The sequence below is a fragment of the Solea solea genome, chromosome 4 (assembly GCF_958295425.1).
Source record: "Solea solea chromosome 4, fSolSol10.1, whole genome shotgun sequence".
In the NCBI taxonomy this organism is placed as follows: Eukaryota; Metazoa; Chordata; class Actinopteri; order Pleuronectiformes; family Soleidae; genus Solea; species Solea solea.
This window is the reverse complement of record NC_081137.1, coordinates 9,682,828-9,705,337: the sequence shown is the minus strand read 5'-3', so window position 1 is coordinate 9,705,337 and position 22,510 is coordinate 9,682,828. Positions and strand designations below refer to the sequence as shown.

Sequence of the window (22,510 nt, the reverse complement as noted above, 5' to 3'; positions counted from 1 at the left end):
TGTAGGCCCACATTTCTGCGCAAGATGGTATCCATGAATGAGGTCTCAGCCGGCTGAGCCTCCACAATAGGGTGAATGAAAGAGAGAGAGAGAGAGAGAGAGGGGAAGTTATAAATGGTGAGTGTGTGAATAAGGAGGGACGTTCAATGCACAATATGTAGTGTGAATGAACAAAGGATCACTACTTCCACGCACATGCCACGCAGTTCCAAAATCTGGGCTGCACGCACAATCTGCACGCTGCGCATTGATTACACATGATGTGCGTTGGGTCAGAAGTGCAGGGAAGTATACTAGGGCCTTAAAAGTTACTCAGTCACTGACTCCACATGCGGCGAAGCAGACACATGCAGCAAAGTGGTGGGACAACAACAGTAAACATGTAGAGTGGACAGCGCCGCCTTAAGGCCGACGATCAAGCAAAGGAACACAGCAAATAAAACACTTAAGTTACATGAACATGTGGATGCACAGTCCGACACCTTCAACACAAGGAAACAGAACACAGTACTCCAACTGCCCAGACACTATACACCTCTTACTTTGATTTGAAAAAAGGGGGAAGTGAGGTGTTCTGCCATCTTGGGTCCGGGTCAAATCCGTGGAATCACTGAGTGGTGACGGGCATAGAAAAATGTCTGTAGAGCGGTTACATATTCTGCATTCCCTGCCAAATCGATCCAAGTTCCCTGGACTATCCTGGTGTGAAAGAGCCCTTAGAAATACATTACGTTCAGTTTCAGATTGGGAGGGATAGGTTTTACATGTAGTTAGCGTAATAGCATAGTTAGGACATAGGGAATAAGGTAGGGTGATGCAGCAGTGGTAGGAGAGTTAAGTTAGGCAGATATCACAATTACCAAAAAAATGACAGGCAATTATGCTAGTAGGCTAACGATGTGCAGACTGCATTTAGAAGTGGAACCATCATAAAACCCAGAGAGCTGTTTATGGGTGAAAAACAAGCAACTGTGAATTTCAGATGGGAAATCAATCAGAGCCATTGCACAAACATTGGCCATACAACCATTTGGAATGTCCTGAAGAAGAAAGAAACCACTGGTGTACTAAGCAACACATGTCCAGCAAGGAAGGAAAACATCAGCAGTTGATGACAGAAACATTGTGAGAGCTGTAAAGAAAGACCCTAAAACAACTGCTAGTGACATCAGCAACAACCAAGGGCAGGAGTGATGATATCACTCTTCATCTAATGTTCGCAGAAGACTTTATGAACAAACATACAGAGGCTACACCAGAAGACGCAAACCACTAATTAGCAAGAAGAATAGGAAGACAAGGCTGGAATTTGCGAGGTTAATTATATTAACCTCACAAACTCAGAGCAGTCAAAAGTCTGCACCCCCCATGGGATCTCTGGCACCCCCTAAGGGGGGCTTAGACTCCAGGTTGGGAACCATGTCTATAGAGCATGCATTTTACCTGGCTGCATTTTACGAGGCTGAAGGGAGTAAACCCCCAAAACAAACAACAACTAAAAGAGGCTGTGGTGAAAGCCTGGAAGAACATCACAGCAAGAATGCAAAAGTTTGGTGATGTCAGTGGGTCACAGGCTTGATGCAGTTATTGAAATCAAAGATTTGTAACTAAATATTACGTCCTATTCACTTTAATCCTTTTTAAGTCTATCTGTTATTTACATACAGTTACATATTTTTGCTCACATGAAAAATAGCTGGGTTATAACAAAAGGTGCTATATTTTATGTTGTGTTGTGTTATCAGATCCAGATGTAAATACCTGGAAGTAAAAGCTGAAATGTTCATCTTTTGTCTCATGTTCATCTTTTGATGTCAAACCCAAATGTCAATCTGGGGCACTGTATATCAAATAAATAAACATTAGAGGGACATATTGGGGTCAAAATAATTTGTATAATTTGTGTGGGTGTGTTGTTAGGAGTGGCTGTGTGATGATACAGGTCGTAGGTGAAGTCTTCTGAGTTTTAATAGTCACCCCTTCAAATGTTTTTTTTTTTTTTTTTATAGACCAGAAGCTCCAATTAATGCTGCTTTTGTGTGTGTATCTGTGTCATTACCTCCTTTATGAAACCCTAAAGTTTCAGAACTAACAGTTCAGTCACTGCTGAGAAAATAGGGTTTTATTGTTTTCCTCTACAACTCTTGTTGTAGCTGCTGAGATGCAGAGCATCCATCGTGCCAGAGGGGGAGCTGTGTATCTAAGAGCTGACGTGCTAAAGGGGAAACTTGGACTTTGTGATTAAAACTTCTGATATTGATCAGAAATGTTGTTTGCCCTGAGGGATTCAACATGGCCTAAAAGAAAAAAGAAGTTTAAATTTAAGCATTGTAAGGGGACAACAGCAGAGCACTGCTACATCTCTCTGTGCAAAGCCTCCGCAAAATTCTATAATTTGTAACTTCTGTAGACTGTAGATCATCTCTTACAGCTTACTGAAAATAGGCTCAGTGGCTTTTTGAAAACCAGACAATGACTGTGCTTATATTTGGTGAGAGAATGATCAGTCTGCTGCTGTTGTAATCATTTTTTTTTATATTCTATCCACAGTTTGGGTATTTCCGTCATGACAGGGGTATGATGGGTGACACTTTCCCTGCAGGCCAAAAACCTGTAGGTAATTGGGGATCCATCAATAGTAATACCTTCCTTCACACTGAGTGTCTTCTTTTCATTTACCCCTTACTTGTAAGTTGAGAAGACAGCTTTTAATTTAGCAGGACCAAATCTGATCAATCAGTCAGTTGAGCCTTCATCATCTCCATCTGAGCAGGTTAGCGTCTGCATATACAGCCTGTAAGAGGAAGGCATCTTGCCACCCCATGAAGAGGATATTTTTAGTTACAGGGTTTCAATGAAGGGGAATGACTGATTCAACTGGAGAATTCTGTATAGGTGCATTTTTCATTCTCAACAAAGCACTGGGGCCATCTATGTAAACTCTTGTGGTTTTTTTTCTTTACAGGATTCATGACTTCCTGATTTTGCTTTGATCTAGTAATCGTTTATTTTTATTTCTTAAGGGTACCCACTTGCCACAAATTCTCCATGTTAAGTTTCAGTTTAGTGAAGAGGTTGGCATGTGATATCAATAAGCGTTGAGTAGACTCGGGTGACTCACCAGTAGGTCCTTCCAAGCCATGGCTCACTGCAGTAGGGCTCACCTCCTGGACTCTACTATTGTGATGTGGAAAGGATTGAATGATCTAATCAGGCTGAACTTTAGAGAAGGGCCGCAGTGGGAAACCATGTTAATGAGGATAATGTTACTTTGTAAAGTGTTGGACCCAGATGCTGCACACAGTACAACAGATGTCTCTCATAATGTCCTTGAATACACAGAAATGGAGGCAGGATGGCAGAGGTAATGTCAAGGGTTCAGATAAGGCAGGTAGGCCATGAACAGGCACAATAGGCAACAGAAAACAGTCCATAGTGCTGGAATGGCATTGTGGTGACAAAGACCAATCTGGCATTGAGTGAGTCTTTATACTGCAAAACAGCTGAGTGAACCAGGTGAGGTGGGTGTGGCTGACAGGCAGGGGGATTGGAAAAGACCTGAGTGGAAATGTTTGAGGTGAGGATGACAGCAAGGACGAGCAAGTACAATCGGCAGCTTTTTGAGTAATTCCAACAGTTATTTCCAACATTTGTTATCTTCCCTTAGCCACGTTGACTGTGCACATTACCTATTACTTACCTTATTTTGAAGTTGTGGTTGATATCCTGCTGCAGTGTGTCTGTGTGGTGACTTCTGTTTATATCCTTGAAAATTTAGAAACCAACTCTGCAAGGAGTTTACTCATCAGTCTCTGAACATATGAAACACAGTGGAGTTCTGCATCACCTTTTCTTGATTTGAGTGACCATAATCAAGAAGCCACTGATAACCTCACTCTGACTGCAAAGTTTTGAAACCCTTTAGCATATCTATGAGCTATATATGTATATAATACCTGGAGCTCATAGTTTGCTGCACAGGTGCCACAAGTAGTCGATAAGCTAGATTCAGGGGAACACTGCGAAAACTGTGAGGTGTATGAAATAAGAGCTGGCTGGGATGTTGTGTATTGGGGTTGCAGGCTGGTGAGGCACATGCTGAAACTGATAAGGAGCTATTACTTGGGTGGTAAGCAGATGGCTGTACAATGGTTGATGGAGGGTGAGGTGTGGGGATAGGAGGAGGTCTTGCGTAGGATGATAAAAAAAAATTGTAAGAAATGTTAAAATGCAATAATTGTAAATTGTGTTTCCCTTAAACAATCAACAGGGAAGCTGCATATCTGGATGCTAACTTCAATGTTGTGATTCATACCAGACAACTTCGTCTTCTCACCATGAATTTGTTAGATAATAGTGATCCAATAGTTAGCCTGTCCCTGACTACATCAGCATCCTGGCACACGACAGCTATCCCCTATTTTTTTCAAGAAAAAACCTGACATACAGTATATCTATATAGGTATATATGCTGCTGTATGCTTAACTATCTCTTGCTTTGCTTATGTGAAGTCAGCTACCAGAGCTCTGTGAAATGAGTGTCTATGTTTGGTTTGTCCATGTTTATCTGATGTGAGGATCTCATACATTTTCAAAAGTATGTTATTTAACTGAAAATTAAACTCTACTATCAATTCTTTTTCAGGCGATCCTGCCTGTGGATGTGCCTCTTTCTGACATTTTTTCATTGGAAAGGGTCTGCATTGCATTTCACAATGTCCACAATGCTGTAATAAACATCAGTGGGATACCTGTTTATGGAAAGTAGTTTAAAAAAAGTATATATGTTCTTCCCTCCCTCACATACCTGTTTAAATGGCAGCTCAGAGACTCCCTGAACACGAGTTAGAGTAATGTGAGTCAGCTTTATGCTGAGAATATCAGTCACACTCTCATTATCCTGAAAAAAAAAACAGAAGAGGGATCCTACCCACTTGGCTGGGAAACGTTATAGTCACACCAACTTCCCAAACAAAGGCCCCTCCACTCCACCCTGGCTGCTGCAGACACTAATGATGACCCCACCCCTTAGGTCCTGTCTATAGAGAGCAGACATAGGGGGGTTTAGTTCAAATTGCTGCACTCTGCAGAAAGCACTGTGCTGGACACACTTTGTCAGCCACCGGTAGCCTTATATCCTGCACTCAGCTCTTTCCCTTTGTCATGGAGGATTGTAGATGAGCTCCCTGCTGGGGCATGGGCCTGTGGGCTGGGATAGGGACTAGGGCCGGGGGAGTAAACAGGTTGTGTGTGTGTGTATATTTGTGTGTGTTCTTGTATGTGTATTTTTGTGAGGACCAAAAAATTAATAAACCACAGGGAGTGAGGGTTAGGGTTAGGCATTTGTGATGATTAAGGATAGGTTAAGGCAGTATTTTTCTCAAATAGTGGGTCGGGCCCTCCTGGGGGGGGGCGCGGTGAGGTGTCGGGGGAGGGGGGGGAGTTTGGGTGAGAGGCAGGGCAGGACAACTCATACAGTGGTTTATACAGATAAATAAATAAAAATTATCAGGTTCTCAATAGTATTTCAATTCGGGGGGGCGTGAAAACATTTCTGTTCTCTGGGGGGGCATGACAGAAAAATAATAGAGAACCACTGGGTTAAGGTGTTAGGAAATGCATTATGTCTATGACGGTCCTTACTACAAATGTGTGACTGTGTGTGTGTGTGTCAGATGAGAGATTATTTTAAACCCTGGGATTTTTGATTTTGTCTTGTTCACTACTGTCTAGCATCTGGGTCTATGCTGCATTTACATGTATGTTCGGAAGTCGAGTAGTGTCTTTTGGAACTAGGAGTGACATCTCCCCAAACTTCATTGCATTCCAGTTGAGAAGTCGGAAAAACCTTTTCTGAATGCAAACTAGGGGTGTGTATTTGTCCCAAACTGTGCGGTACAGGACATTCAGGACGAATACGGGCATGCATACTTTCAAAATATGTTGAGCGGTAATCCCCGGTACTGCAGAACCAACGGAATGGGATTACACTGCAGGTGTTTTGCGTTTGACAGCTCCGTTCCGCTGTTGCTGCGAGTGCTTGATCTGTTAACAGCACGGCTAGACAGCTGAAGTGGAATCCTGTGGATATCGTATGAGCAGCCCATGGCCAAGTGGAAAGGGAACTGAGCTTGTAACAGGAGGGTTGCCGGTTCAAGTCCCCACCAGGGTAAAAAAAAAAAAAAAAAAGGGCTGGGTTACCCCTGAGCACGGTACCCAACCCACACTAATTCCTAATTCCAGGAAGGTTCCTAGTAGAGGATGGAGAGAAGAATTTCTCTAAGTGGATTAATAAAGTATAGAAAAAAAAGAGTCTTCTATGGAGAATGTGGGAACTCCTGAAAAATAGTTGATCAAGTTGAAAATATGGTTTGACTTCAATAAGTTATAATTAAATGAAGGTAAAACAAAATGTATGATTTTTGGTGGCACCAGGACCAACTTTGACATAAAATTGAACTTAAAGGATGTTGAGATTGAAAGAGATGAAACAAAGTCTTTGGGAGTCATTAAAGACCACAAACTTTTATGAAAACCACACATAGAACACATTTGATGTAAATTATCCGAATCTATTGCTATAGATATAGCAAAGGATTTATTGAATCATTTGAATTGAATCAATTTATTGAATCAATTGAACTGCCTTAGGATATTGTACTGTTGTAATGCCTTATATGTCATACTCTGCCGAAATATGGGGAAAATTTTTTAAACAACGTAGATCCTATAATTAAACTTCAGAAAAGAGCAATTAGAATAAACATGAAGTTGGATATCTGTTTTTTTGTGTGGTGAATAAAACTCTTCCTGTTTGCATTCAGACATTCTTTGAACTAATGGCCCTGGCCACTGTGGTGACTTTTTTTTACACGCGACACACATACTGTACACACACACGAGTGCAACAAAGCAGTTGTTTTCAGTGTAACTGAATCAAATCACTGGAATCAGTTAATTTAAAATATTTGTTCTATACTTCCTCCATGACCAGAGCACAGACTCGATCTGACACAGTCACTTAAATACAGCGGCAGGGTTTGTGATGCCACTCGCAATCACTATCAGCAGTGCTGTCCCTAAATACAGTTAAATACTGTTAAATATTGAGACATTTCCCTGGTAATTGATGGAGACTAACCCACATTGTTAGGATTGTTAAGTCTTTTTTAACTGATGTACAAGTCGGCACTGTTTGGCTTGATTTTTGTGTCGGACTTCTCTTCCTGTGACGGCACTTAGGCCAATCCGTGCAGTCTGACGACGTCACGCATAGTACCTACTCAGCTCACTTGGTACCTCATCAGAGCAGGTACTAAAAAAAGTACCTGGTACCAGGTACTATGCTAGTGGAAACACAGCTTATCCGTGCCGTGCTGAGACGAGGTGAGGAGAGTAGAGCTGGTGGAAATGAAAATTTATGTTTGAAAGTAGCAAAGTGAGACAAATATTAAATGTGTGTCAGTTTTGGGGGTATAGTTATGGAATGAACTCAATGATGAACCTAAATTGTGTAAAAGTGTTTTGGGGTTCAAAAATAATTACAGCGTACAACTTTCTCTACATTTCTGATTTTCTATGTTTGTCCTTGTATTGTACAGGATAAGCCACATGCTTCAGCCTGTTCCTTTTTCGGTTATTGGCACATTTGTGTGAAATTATTTCGCTGTATGTTTACTTCTTATATGAATGTAATGAAATAAAGATATTCAATCGTTCATTCATTCATTCATTCATTCATTTATGTATTTATTTATTTAAAAATGCAGAATACCATTACCAAACTAACAACACAGAGGAGCATTTCAATTACCACTCACTACTTTTAAAGAGTAGCATGCTATTCCCCAAACTGCTCAGCCTTCCCTCACAGGCCTATCATTCCATAAAGCCCTCACTCACCACTGCCACTTTGTTGGTTCAGCTACACCCATACTCAAAGATACATACCCTATTATAGAGAAGCAGACACGGTATAGACAGAGAACACCAAAATAATGTAGGTGATGGAGTTTGGATGCCTTCCTTTGCCGGTGTCAACACAACACCAATATGAATGGTTTACTGAGTCTGGATCTTTAACAACTCAGCTACAGAGACAATAAAATCACTGCTCACATTCTCTACACCACACTGACCAAAAAAACAGAGGGGGGAAACACATCCTGGTTTTGAAGCTCTCTTGCATGAAGATCTTCGAAGACTTAATAAATAGAGCGAAAAGCAGGTCTTCAGTGATTTGAAATATAACATATCATGATTGAAGAGGATTCTTTTTAAATGTATTTATTTATTTTGGAAAAGTGATTTTAAGCTCAGGACTATAAGGCTGCAATGATTAATCGATTACTAAATTAATCATCAACTATTTTGATAATGGATTAATTGCTCAATATAACAAATAAATTATTAAAACAGGATCATTTTGGTTTGTGGACAAAACATAGAACATCATAATTTGTAGAGATCATGCTGCGGGACAATCCTGCAACGTTTGTGGACTCTGTTTCAACACGTCCTCCAACCCATACGACCACATAGGTCATTTGTTCCTAACCTCAGATACGACCCAAAGGAGCGTTTCCTAAATTAGCGCTGCTACCTGTGGCAAGAGCTATGCCACTTTTCGCATTTGTGAATGGTGCATTATGGGTTTTTAATCTACTTGATTCACATCCTTTATGATTGCCCGACATACTGACGGGCAATCAAAGTAAGCAGCTAGTAAAAAGTGCTGAAACAATCAAATATGTAAATCATTGCATTTTATGCCGTTTCACCGTCTATTAACGATTTAGAAACTAGATTACTATTGGCTGTATAATGTTTTAAGAGCTCAGTTAACATTAATTTAACTAGGCAGTAGAGCTAGTCAGCTAGCGTGGACAACAGCTAACATTGTGTGATATTAAATTGGATTGTATAAAAATCATCATCATTACTGTTTTACGTATCTAACGCTGTATGCATTTAAACCCTCCCAAATAGCCTTACGTTACATGAAATGGTTATTTAAAAATATATGTATTTTAGATATAATCTTTTCTTTTAATCATGCTGTCTTGTTGAGATTAACACATCTTTTTAGACACCCTAGATTATGTAAATACACATACATAAATTCTGTGACCCAGTTACGTGTAACTATTTGTGCATGTTTTAAGGATGAATGCATTTGTTAATATACCACCTCACATAGTTTGTTCTCAATAGGTACTTCTTATTTTATTACAAGCATTTTTTGTGACGTTTGACCTCAGACCTCTTCGAGAGCCCTCAAGAAACTACCACAAATACAGTTTTTATAAATTGACTTAAAAAAAAATAAAATAATAATAATTGGGGAAACACGTAGTAACATGTAAGGGCACTGTGTTTATTTATTATTATTATTATTATAATAATATTATACTTACTTTACTTAAATACGTTATTTAATCTTATTTCTGTTTCTGTCTCCAGATGCCGACTCAAAAACAGTGCAACGCCTGTAAGGCAACGATTGGGGTAGCCAGCAAAATATGCAAGCAATGCGGGGCCAAGCAGCCTTACAAAAAATGTCTACAGTAAGTCACCGGTGATCACACACTACTATATCAGAGCCTGCTGTCATAGCATACATATAAACACATTGCTATCACCAGATGGTTTGTTGCCACCTTTGACATGCAGTCGTTGCTTCTGCGGGAGGCGGAAAGCTGCACACCCAGCAGCAGTAGCTTCTCCTGAGGCCAGGAGCAGAATTTCACCTTTCTCCGCCACTGGTCCCCACCAATGACAGGTTCCATTTGAAGCTGCACATGGACTCCTGTGTACCCTATTCGACCCAGGCATTTTGAGGGCCAGTTTGGACCTGGTGCCTAATCTTGAATCAAGTCTGGAATCAAGTCTTGCTTCCGTCAGGGGCTGGGGGCAGTGTTATTGTGACCAATAAAAGCAACATAAATGTTGTGAGCGCCATTTTGAAAAACACAGAGCTTGTGGAAATAGATCATTAACAGTTATAACCTCTTTGGATAAAATATGGACGCAAAATCCAAGCAGTGGTTGGTGGAGTATGGTCCTTGGCTCTGCTGAGGATCAGGAAAAACTGGATGGAGCCTCGCGAACAAAACCTGCGTTGCACTCTCATTGGCTCCTGGACTCCCCCACAGTTCCAGATATTTAGCCTGCTAGATATCTTTTGTAAAAGCACCATTAGTGACATCTAATGGTGAAACTGCAGATTGTCAGAAATGGATCGATCTTTGTTTGTGTAGTAAGCTTCTACTTCAAAACGCGGGACATATGCTATAGCAGATTTGTCCCCTGGGGATGCTGTAGAAACATGGCAGCATTAGAAATCTGCCCCTTAAGGCAAAAAAAACTTAAGTTTAAACCAATACAGAAATTTAATTTTAGATCACATCTCTATGGAGAGAATGTCTGCTTCCATAAAGAAACAATTACCTATATTTGATTTGACCTAAACACCTCTAATTGATTATATTTCCTAGGGCGGGTTGGTGACTGTGTCTTCCCTGGTCGGTCCGTGGTGCTGCGGGCCGTGCATCTGGGGTGCTGGGGATGTCTGGTGGTCTGTGTGGGTTGGTGGCCCTGGGTCTACCATCCCTCGGTGGCTGTGGGTCTGCCCTACGGGGGTCGGGGTGGATTTGTGGGGGGGCTGCCACCTTGGCCTGGGGGGCCCGTGGAGGTTGGGGGTGGTGGACCGTGGACTGGGGCTGGGCTGGCGCCGCACTGCGGGTGGGGGTAGGGGCTCTGGGTCTCTGTGCGCTGGGGCCTGCGGGGCGCTGGGGGGTGGAGTTGGCCCCTAGCGGGCCAACTCCACCCCGTAAATTATGGTGTACTACTACTACTGGGCGCCTTAGGCGCCTGGATGATTTTCGGCCCGTCGCTGGGGACTGGCCGGACATTGGCACGGTCCCCCACCCAGATTCCAATCACACCTAATGACAACCCCTGCACATATACACTGATATGCACGATCACACACACACACACACGCACACACACACTAACACGCTAAGATAAATTAAATTTAACTGATATAACTGTTGTAAGCCCGGACATACTCTCTTGATGTGGTCGTTAACAATTACTATATAAACTGTATCTGAAAGTATGTTCTGTATACGCTAAATAATTTCAACTGTTTAATGTTATTAACCTGTTACTAACACACTAATGTCATCCTTAAGTTGTCTATGTTCTGTCTTATCAGGTATGTTCTGCCTACTTTATATAATTTCAATTTAATGGTACTAACCAATGTATTATACTGTTGTCCACCTTGCTCTCTCTCTCTCTCACTCTCTCTCCCTCTCGATCTCTTTCTCTCTTCTTTTTTCTCCCTCTCTCTCTCTCTCTCTCTCACTCCCCATCCCCTTGTCAGTCCACTCCCTGTCCCCCTGTCCGGTCCGGCTGCCCGCAACACATAATCATAAAACGAATAAATAAAAATACTGCAGTTACGAGTATCCCAGACTCGTCCTGCACATATCAAATCTGTCCGACACCAAAAGGCATGCAGTCAATCATATTACATGTCCTGGGTACTGGACAGGACAGGTTTAAAAAAAAGAAAAAAAAAGAAAGAAATCTGCCCCTGACAAGGCTCTTGTGTTAAGTAAATATTAACGGCTTATTCTAAGGTTATGAAAACCCAAAGGTTTTTATGTTAGAGTGATTATACGCTTACATAAATGTACCTATGGGCCATGTATTGGAAAATATATTGTTAAAGCCTTATATTAATTTTTTGTATAACCCTTTATACTTTGCATTCACCTACATGGGTTCATGCGAGGACACTGTCTCTGTGTGATATCAGAACTGGTTTGAACCAGCTCTACTCAATCGTGTTACCTTTCTTCATGGACAGATGATACAAGTTTTATCACAGTACTATGAAGCTCTGGACGTTACATGGGTTTGGTTTTCTTCTTTGTTTAAATACGCGCAGCTCTGATATTATGGCCCTTCTAACTTAATTTGTTGAGGAGTAGTTGCCCGTCTCCTCAGTCCTATCGCCTTTAAATGTGCTTTCAGGGTTTCGAGGGATGTTAATGTCATGATGGGTTGAAAGCATATCAAGAATGACATTATATGTATGTCCTCTTTCAAAATATTCCTCTATTAACGTCATATTGTCCTCCATTCTTTCCAACGTGGTTTAAAACTTGTACACTTGACACAGCGGAGTAGAAACAGGAAATTACGTTACACTGTCGGGTTCTGTCCAATCAAAAACAAGAAGTGTTGTCCCTACCCTTTCTGTAATCTCAGATGTTGCTGTGTTTTCTGAAATGTTGTTGTGTTTTCTGTAATGTCGTATTTTCTGTAATGTCGTGTTTTCTGCAATGTTGTTGTGTTTTGAACTTCAGGGGCACTGTAGGTAACAATTAACTGTGCCCCCACCCAAATGTAATAAATAGGACATTTAAGTGGGCTATAACAGCACATAGATGTGATAGATTCACTGTGTATCTGTTTTAGCACCAGGGACAGCACCACATAGACATACACCATCTTCCGTCCTGTGTTCTGTGCAGTTATTGAAGAGACTATTGGCAACAATTGAGCACGGTGTTTCCCACGTGACCGAGTAGGGTCAGCAGCACCCACACATACATCCACCAAACCACCCACACCACGCACGTACACACCCCTGACAACCATCAGCACGTCCACTTTTCTTTCTTCTCCCTGTTGAGCGGGAGGATAAGGGAGTGAGGTGCGGACGGCCCTTCGGATGCTGTGCAGCGAGGAAGAGAAGAAGAAGCAACCTCTGCCGCGGATATCTGAATCAAACCTGCCTGCTCAAAACGAGCGTTTCTCGACGCTGATATTTTTCTTCCCCACTGACCGCTTTTATGTGAAAGCTAGTTAATAAAAGAAAAGACCATAACAGACAACAGTTGAGAGGAGAGGGAGCGAGAGAAAGAAAGAGGGGTCTATTTTATGAGGATGCGGATTTATCGCAAAGTCGTTATCAGTGTCACCTGGGATTAAGCATTAAAATTCGAGTTAGCTTAGTCGCACGCGTTGGTAACGAAGCAAGCGAGCTATTTTTTTATGTCTGCCGAAATACCACACACTGTGACGCGGCAGAAATAATACCAACATCGTTTCCAGCAGACGACAAAATAAAGGGGTAAGACTGTTGTTTTATTTTTTCTTCACCACCTCCAGTAGGCTCCCCCCTCATAACAAAGCTAATGTGATATTAGGTGACTCCTGCTAGCTTGCCACTGCTATTAGCTCTTTTCGAGCCCACATATTACGTCCTCACATCACATCTCATGCCTTTTGTTGAAAGTCTGACATGCTGGTTATAATGGACATGTATCTGGACTATGAGATCTGTCAAAGAAAGAGAGAGAGGGAGGGAGGGAGAGAGAGGTGGACCAGACTGTATCGCCTGACGTTTGTTACTGAGTCCATCTCTCTCTCAGTGTATCTATTTTCTGCCTTTGTTTGAATCGATGTGCAACGCAGCCACATTTCATCTTCATGCTCTGCTCTCTATATGAGCCGCATATGGATATGCCTTGTTGTTGTTGTTGTTATCTCTCTGGTCAGGTCATGCGAATTGGTATGTACCAAAAAGTAGGATGTAATAGCGCCTGCATCTTGTAAATCTGTATAGATATTGTGTGGTTATGTTATGATATAGGACTGCGTGCCTGCCTGGCCTAGATTGAGAGTCATAGGTAATGGATGGATAAGATGCATCAGGTAACAGAGTGTTTAAAGGAGAGCTGGCAAGTAAAACACAGTGGCAGTCTGAGTTCGCAAAAGACCTATCAGCATTTCCTCTAATTTGCACACATTTTCATTAACCCAGTAGAAAATAAATGTCTAAAATAAGAAAAATATTGGTAATATATACATATTAGGAGTCCATAATAATATAAAAATAACTTTTTGAAATATTAAGTTTCTGTTTTTGGCAAAAAATTGTACTTACTTATACTTATTGTGCTGCAGTGAACAGTGTCATTAACCCAACACACATCTTGTTGAATGTATGCCACTTCTTGATGTGCAGTTTTTCATTTGAAATTTTGTCTCTAAAGGAGTATGTAGGGGGTATTATTGTGCGTTTTACCATGCTTTATTTGTGTAATACTTTTTTTTGTTTTGAAGGTCAGAATGTGACACTAGCTTTGTTTACATTTACACAATTAATTGGAATAAAAGCCTGATCAGAATAAAAATATGTCATGCCAATTTGAAAACTCTGATCCAATATAGTCAGTTCATGGGAAAAAAAATCATTCAATTCCAAAAAATAAAAATTAACAGACATGAAAGTCTTTCTCTGTTTCTACTTCTGGAGAATTAGACAACACTACACATGTCAAATGTCAAAATAGTCCATTGTGCACACAACACAAGCGGATCATTTAATTGTGTTTCCATGTCAGAAGAAAATCGTTTCGTAATGAAGAATTTTTGCACATGATGTAAACATAGCTACAGATGTTGACTGAAGTTGTGGTTTCTTCTTCCTTCATTCTGCTCCCTAATATGAAATACTTTAACTTGCCACCAATTCCTGGATCATTTCAATTAAGTTTGACAGGTTAAGACAAATACTGTTTTACTATTGTTCCTGAAAAGTTTACACCAATCCAATTTATTTATAAAGCACATTTAAAAACATATTTTTTGACCAAAGTGTTGTACAGTAATATAGCAAATATTTAATAAACAAAACATGAACAGAGCACAACACACATCGCAGGTGAGAAGCAAAAACATACACAGCACAAATACGAAGAGATGAGTTTCTAATAGATGCTTCAAAACAGGAAGTGACTAGTCCAGCTTAATGGGAAGTGGCAAACCATTCCATAATTTGGGAGTTGCGAAGGCCCGATTGCCCCTGAGCTTCAGCATTGTTTTGGGGACAACCAATAGCAGCTCATCAGCTGGTCTAAGGGATAGTAAAGGAGTGTAAGGCTGAAGTTCGTCATCGAGGTAAGGTGGAGCAAGTCCATAAAGACATTTGTTGACAAACAATAATAACTTAAAATTGATCCTGTAGTGTACTGGGCGCCAGTGGAGGGAAGCTAAAATTAGAGAGATGTGTTAATGTCTGCACGGGCCACACGGTTGGTGTAGTGGTTAGCACTCTTGCCTTTGCAGCAAGAAGCAGTAGAAGATGGATGGATGGATGGATGTTCATGTCTGTGTCAAAAGTGTGCAGCAACATTCTGAACACGTTAAAGGCGGCAATGGAAGTCTGGCTAACCCCAAATGGAGATATATTTGAACATTTCACCCACTGAGTCATGACATATAAGGAATGAAGATATCATTATTAAGATACAAGTAATTATCAATTCTATTGCAGCAACTTAAACATTAAGGGTATGCATGTAAAATAGATGTTTACTAGTTTACCTTGGCAGCTTTCCTTTCCTTAATAAAATTAGCTTTTAAAAAAGTTTTTTAAAGACCTCTGTTAGAAAGGAAGTATTTGCATGTCTTTATTTTTTTGGTTCTATGGTGTCAAAACAATGTTTAAATGTAGTTACCAAATTTCTTTTTTGGTAAATCTCATATGTATATGTGTGTGTATTATATGTATATATATACATATACATGAATGTATGTATGTATGTATGTATGTAATATATATACATATATGTATATACAGTATATATCGTCACAATACCAAAATGAGTAACCACGATACTATACCAGACAAAGTATTTGTACAAGTTATAAATACTTGTTAATTACTTATAATGTTGTTTGGTGCATGGTAAACATATAATGTGTGTGTATATATATATATATATTTATATTTAGGTATGTATGTATATATATCTATATTTATTTTTTTATATATGTGTGTATATATATATATACATATACTGTACATATATATATATATATATATGGTCATACAGTTTCCTTTGCTCAGTAATTTATGAATAACTAATATAAATAATCAACTTAAGATAACAAATCCACTGTCAAAAAATCTATTTGACATGCATAATAACAACATAATAAACCATAGAGAACAAAATAAGATAAGATAAGATAAGATAGCTTTATTTATCTCACAGTGGATACATGTGATACAATAAATACAATAAACAGGAACTGATTCCCTGTGAAAACTATATTTTTATGCATTTTCTATGTGCTTTATACTTTGACATCCTTTAACTCTTCATTCCTCAGCCTGTACATGGAGCATATAGCCTAATATTAGCCAATGAGAAAATAAACAGGGCATACTAACCTGGTATTCGACATTTACATCTGGGTGATGACACTGCAGGTGTTTTATGAGGTTGGATGTGTTCCCTCCTTTGGCTCCTGTAGCTTGGTGGCAGCGCCTGCACAGTGGACGGCCATCGTCTATTGCTTTACCATCTGTGCCTTGTTTAAAGCCAAAATAGTTCCAAATGTGACTTTTGGAGTTTTGTTTTTTTGAGCAAAGTTAGTGGTGCCACTGACGACGATGCCGCGGCAGACTCACCGCTCGGGCCCAGTGAGTGTGTTGTCTCGTGTTTGTGACTGTAAGCCATGTGCGCGTCTGGGCGAGACAGAACTTTAGCTTGTTGTTTGTTTTGAAGCAAATTTCTATCGTAGCGGAGCTGTCTTCATGGAGTTCGTTCTTGCCGGCAGAAACACACGATCAGCAGACGGGCGGACCTAGTGTGCGAAGCCGGGAGGCTATGTAGCGGAAACTGGCACCGGTAGTATAGTAGAATTTCTAGTATAGTAGGAACTGCTATGATTTGGCACCGCAGGGTACCGTGGGTATCATGCAACTCTAACATACACACACACACACACACACACACACATACACACAGGAGTTACACATAAACCTGGTGTTACACTATGTTCATGGCCATACAATTATGCTTAAATGTCTATGCCTTTGCTGTATTATAAACAAATATATTTGGTTTCTTTTTGCTTTTCAGCAACAGATGGTGATTTAATAGGGACAAAGTCTCTGCTTTGGGCAACAGCAGAGTCACAGCACTGGAGAATTATCACATGATGAGGCAACAATATTGTATGAGAGAGTTAGCTAATGGTGGCTGAAGCTTTTTTCAAAACTGTATCAGTTTTCAGCACCACGTTTTTGGTCAAAAGCTTTTTGAGAGGTCATGAGGCCTTGTCATTAGTCCACTGTTCAGCTATTTGTAATTGCAAATATCTGATCAGCCAATCATATGGCAGTACATTCATGCCTTTAGCTATGTAGACATGGTAAAGAAGTTCAAATAAAGCATCAGAATGGGGAAGAAATTTGATTTTAGTGACTTTGAACATGGCCTGGTTGTTGGTGCTAGATGGGCTTGTTGAAGTATTTCGGAAACTGCTGATCTGCTGGGATTTTCATGCACAGCTATCTTTATGGTTGACATAAAGATTCAAAGATTGAAGTTTAAAATCGTCTGAAAAAGGGAAAATATTCAGTGATGAAAATCTCAGCATCTTCAGCGCCGCCTCCTGTCTTTTAGGCAGTGTCACTTTCTCCAAGGCATACATCATAGCAGGTCTCACTACTGTCTTGAAGTACTATTTACTTATATGATATGGTTCTCATTTGCAAATGCGATACAGGGCTGTTTGCAAATTTCTGATGAGGAACATATTTTTAAAGAATGAACTTTAAAAAAAAAAAAAAAATCTCAGATTATTTTTAAAAGAATAAATCCTTAAAATATTGTATTACTTGGTGTAATATTAGTATGAAAACTATTTTCGGTGAGCAGAAAAACGATTGTAAATTGTACAAGTTATGTTATTTTTTTTAAGTCTGTTACTTAAATAAATAACAAATATAGCAATTCATTTTTTTAAATAACTTGCTTCATTGTTTCAGATGAAAATGTATGTACCACTATGCCATATGTAGAGTAAGATGTCTGTGTCTGTGTGTCTTTGAGGGTGTTCTGGCTGCTTGATTTTTTTGATGAATGAGATGCTACAGGTCAACAAAAGACCTCTGCTGTCCTATTCAGCAGGGCATTCAGGTCAGGATCAGCAGCCTGTGGTGGGCCTCTGATATATGTGCGCCTCTGGCTGGCTCATTTCTGCAAACAGGAAAGGCTGGCCTCCACTCTGCTGACTCCTCCATTGTATGGGCAAAAAAAAATCAAAGGCCAAACTGTCCGGTGGAAAATAAGCCAAATAAATTAATCAATGACATTTCACACGCGGTGGTGAAAAATTCTAAATCCATCGTAAAATAAGGAGAGGAGAAAATAGAACATTTTTTTACTTGAATTAACAAAACAGATTGGTGATTGCTCCACATACAGTCTGCTGCACTGAACATCCACAGCTTGTCTGTGACTTTGTGTGTGCGCGCCATGAATAATTGTATGTAGGTTTATGACAGAAAGTCGTGTTTCCACACCTTTTTTTTTTTTATGTTTTTTTAAACTTCCTAGTGACAAATCTAGTGACTTTCTGTCATAAACCTAAGTACTTTACAAGAATGCACAATTCTGCCACACAAGTGAGATCCATCTAACTGTATTTACTGCGGGCGGAGTATCTGCCTCGGACACACACACACGGAAGCACTGAGTAACCGCAGCGCACACACAGTCACAGACAAACACACGGAGGTCATGAGGCCTTGTCACTGTCACACTAATAATTGTAGAGCTGCAACTAACGATTATTTTCATAATTGATTAATCTGTTGATTATTTTCTCGATTAATCGTCCATAAAATGTCAGAAATCCTTTAAAAATGTTGATCAGTGTTTGTCAAACCTGGAAATGATGATGTTCTCAAAAGTTTTGGTTTGTCCACAAACCAAAATTATTCACTTTTTATGATTTCTTTGTTATCCAGAGCAAATAAATTATGAAAATACTCACATTTAAGAAGCTTAAATAATCGGAAATCTTGTTTTAATCATAAAAAAGCTTCAAACCGATTAATCGATCAGAGCTGACCACTCCGTGTCATTTCTAAGTCTTACTAAAAGTAGTCATTTTATAAATAGGCTAATGTTTTTATTGAAGAATTGACACACTGGAAAGAAGGTGAATTCATTCAGTTGGTGTCTACATTTCCTAGACTCCTCCTTTCTAGCTTCCTAATAGAACTTCTCTTTTAAAATTGTGAGATGTATACTCATTGGCCAGTTCATTAGTCCACTGTTCAGCTATTTGTAATAATAATATGGCAGTACATTCATGCCTTTAGCTATGTAGACATGGTAAAGACAACCTGCTGAAGTTCAAATAAAGCATCAGAATGGGGAAGAAATTTGATTTTAGTGACTTTGAACATGGCCTGGTTGTTGGTGCTAGATGGGCTTGTTGAAGTATTTCGGAAACTGCTGATCTGCTGGGATTTTCATGCACAGCTATCTTTATGGTTGACATAAAGATTCAAAGATTGAAGTTTAAAATGGTCTGAAAAAAATGGTAGTGACAAATGTAGCGACTTTCTGTCATAAACCTAAGTACTTTACAAGAATGCACAATTCTGCCACACAAGTGAGATCCATCTAACTGTTTTTACTGTGGGCAGAGAGTCTGCCTCGGACACACACACACACAGAAGCACTGAGTAACCGCAGCGCACACACAGTCACAGACAAACACACGGACCAGAGTTTACACTAGAAAATATTTTTGACGGCCATGTGACTGTTAATATTTAAAAATTCCGGCCATGCGTATTTAATGCCGGACATACAGTATTCTTAAATAGACACACGTAACAAGAAATTGTCCAAGTCTTTGTGACAACTTTACAGTATGATGGCTTCTTTGGGCTGTTTTGATTCAGATTTGGAACAAGAATCTGCGTTCACGCACCAGACACGGGAATTATGGTGGCGATCTTACAGACCCCTCTGAAGTTTTTTTTAATTTTTAAAAACAGTGACTAGCCATATATCTAGCGACTTTCTGTCATAAACCTAAATACACACCACGCACAAACAGAGTCACAGACGAGCTGTGGATGTTAGGTGCAGCAGACTGTGTGTGGAACAATCACTGATCTGTGTGATCTGATCTGTTTGTTTATACAAGTAAAAATAGATTTAGTTTTCTCCTCTGTTTATTTTACGAGTGAAAATTTCTTTAACCCCTGTGTGTGAAATCTCTAAAGACCGGATGTGTTCTAGTGATATCTAGTGTTTTCAGACTCACTTTAGTTACTTTTCATTGACAGTAGTTGGTAACACTGTCAAACAATCTCCAAACACAAGACAATGAATGACAGTGCAAGAGAGAGCTGGGAATATGACATCATCGTTTTCCTAAAGTATCGTATTCACTGAAACATGAGGCCGGCATTTTGAGATTTTCCCACTCTGGGAGGCATTTTCAAAAAATAATGTTTCAGGTCCACTAAAACACTTTCTCCATGTGGACGGAACCCCTCTCCTGCAAAAATAGAACGCATATTCACCTAAACCCGTGTACGTACGGAAGGCCCTTAAGTGCGATACGGAATGCCTACCGCTGCAGTCTACTCTGCCAAATTTATTTCGCATGAAGTTACAGGCCAATTTGGACCGGGTTTTTCATGGCATTGCATACAGTACATCTCAGGGAGACAGCGAGGTCCGACTGCTCTTACCCCCCCGGGGTGCACTACCCTAATCCACAGGGGTGTTGCATTTAATTACCATAGGACAAATAAGTTTCCTTGTTGTGAGATGACTTTTCTCTTTTCATGGCAAGTGTAATCACACTACTTCTTAACTCTGTTACATTTGCTTAGTATGCTCAAGCCACATCTGCTCCCAGTGAGAGGGTTTTGTGGTTTATTTGGTCAATGTTTACATATTTGTGGTTTATGGCACAGACAGAAAGTTTGAAAGCTTAAATCATCTCCACAATGGAGTTTAGTTGGGTTTTTTTGTGTTTTGTTTTTTGAGAAAAAGATAAATGTTGCTTTGTTTTTAAATTTGTGTTATTTAATTTCTGATTTACAACACAGACTGAAAGTCTGTTACGTCAGAGTGTGGAGGAGATTATTTTTGCAATAATTTATGTAATTTACTTTGTTACAGAATGTGGATTAATAAATAGTCCAGTTTTTGTTTTCAAAGTTTCTTTTTTCATCGACAATCAAATCAGTCAAATAAATAAATTGAACCTTGGTTCGAAAATGGTGATGTGAACCGAATCGTGACTTTGGTGTATTGTTAAAGGCCTAATATATATATTGAGTACAGTCGCAATGAAGCGCAGGGGATCCGAGTAGATCTTAGTAAAACACGTTGACAGAGAGCACTTTTCATTGTTTACACTCCGTGGTCCATCTCAACCTCTGTGTTGAAGACACTTTAGTTCTGCAATTAAAAGAATTAGGGCTGTTGGAACGAATTTCAGGAGTCGAATATAATTAGAATATAAAAAAAAATCAATAATAATCGAATGCTGTAATTACTGTTCGAATGTGAATTTGTTTTTTTTAACACACGTGGCGACTCAAGCCCAGACCTCTTTCCTCTGCCGATTACCAAAATGCTTTGGTTACATATGACCCTCGCAGAGCGATAAAGTTGAATGAATCACAACAATCTCACGTTCAGTCAGAAACAAAGGCAATAATACACCCACGGAGATCACCGCTCCTGACCATCTAAAAAGCCATGTGTGGACAGTTTTTGGCTTTCCATCAACAAACTGAAAAATTACAATTACATATATCGTAATCTGCAGAATATGCAATGTTTAAATGAAATATCACATGACAACGAGCAACATTAGGGGACATCTGCCAACACTGCACCCTGGCAAACTAGCCAAGTTTAAGTCAGAACAGGCAAGAATTACCTACAGTATTTGTTGCCCCCCTCCACATCGCAGGTTTTCAGCTGCTCGTCAGAATGCTATTACAGACAAACTGGTATGCTTTATTTGCAAAGAAATGAGACCATTTAACATCTCACAGGGGTCCTGTTTCAAAGACCTCATCCAAGAGCTTGAGCCAAGGTAAACGGTTCTTACACATGCGACCATCACCAACAGAGTTGCCAAGGCATATGTGACAGTCACTACACATTTCATAGACATAGATATAATTCTCAAAATGATCGAAGCTCAGACAACTCACAGTGCCGAAAACGTTGCCAGATGCTTCGGCAACATACTCACTAATTATATTAACACCGTCGAGAGGCACCTGCAGGCTGCCAGTGTCCCATGCATGGCCTAGTGGACAGAACGTTTAACAACCACATATTAAGTTAATATGTATTAACATTTTACTTTGAATTTTTGAGTATTAAAAATACAAGGAATGGAATTCGATTGGGATTATAGAGGAAAATTGACAGCCCTAAAGGGATGTAATAACGATAATAACGTCTGCCACAGATGCATCAGATGAGCTGATCTCTTTCGTTAACTGCTCAAAGGGGGCGAGAAGAGAATGTCGTGTGAGTTCATAATCTGCGCTGTATGCAGCCAAGTTTTGCTTATGCTCAAAGAGACTTTCCAGCATTTAATGTTTAAGGTGCTGTTCCACCGTATATTC

The 22,510-nt window shown here is 39.8% G+C and overlaps 1 protein-coding gene across 3 annotated transcripts in view; it reads left to right on the top strand.

Moving 5' to 3' along the window:
• Positions 1 to 12,677: 12,677 nt before the first annotated feature.
• sptbn2 (spectrin, beta, non-erythrocytic 2) overlaps positions 12,678 to 22,510 on the top strand; it is a 68,871-nt gene continuing 59,038 nt past the window's right edge. For 2 of the 3 annotated variants that reach the window (XM_058626729.1, XM_058626726.1), the window contains exon 1: positions 12,678 to 13,153. The gene's annotated coding sequence lies outside the window, so the exon portion shown is untranslated. The remainder of the gene's footprint in view (positions 13,154 to 22,510) is intronic. The other variant, XM_058626732.1, reaches the window with a different exon arrangement.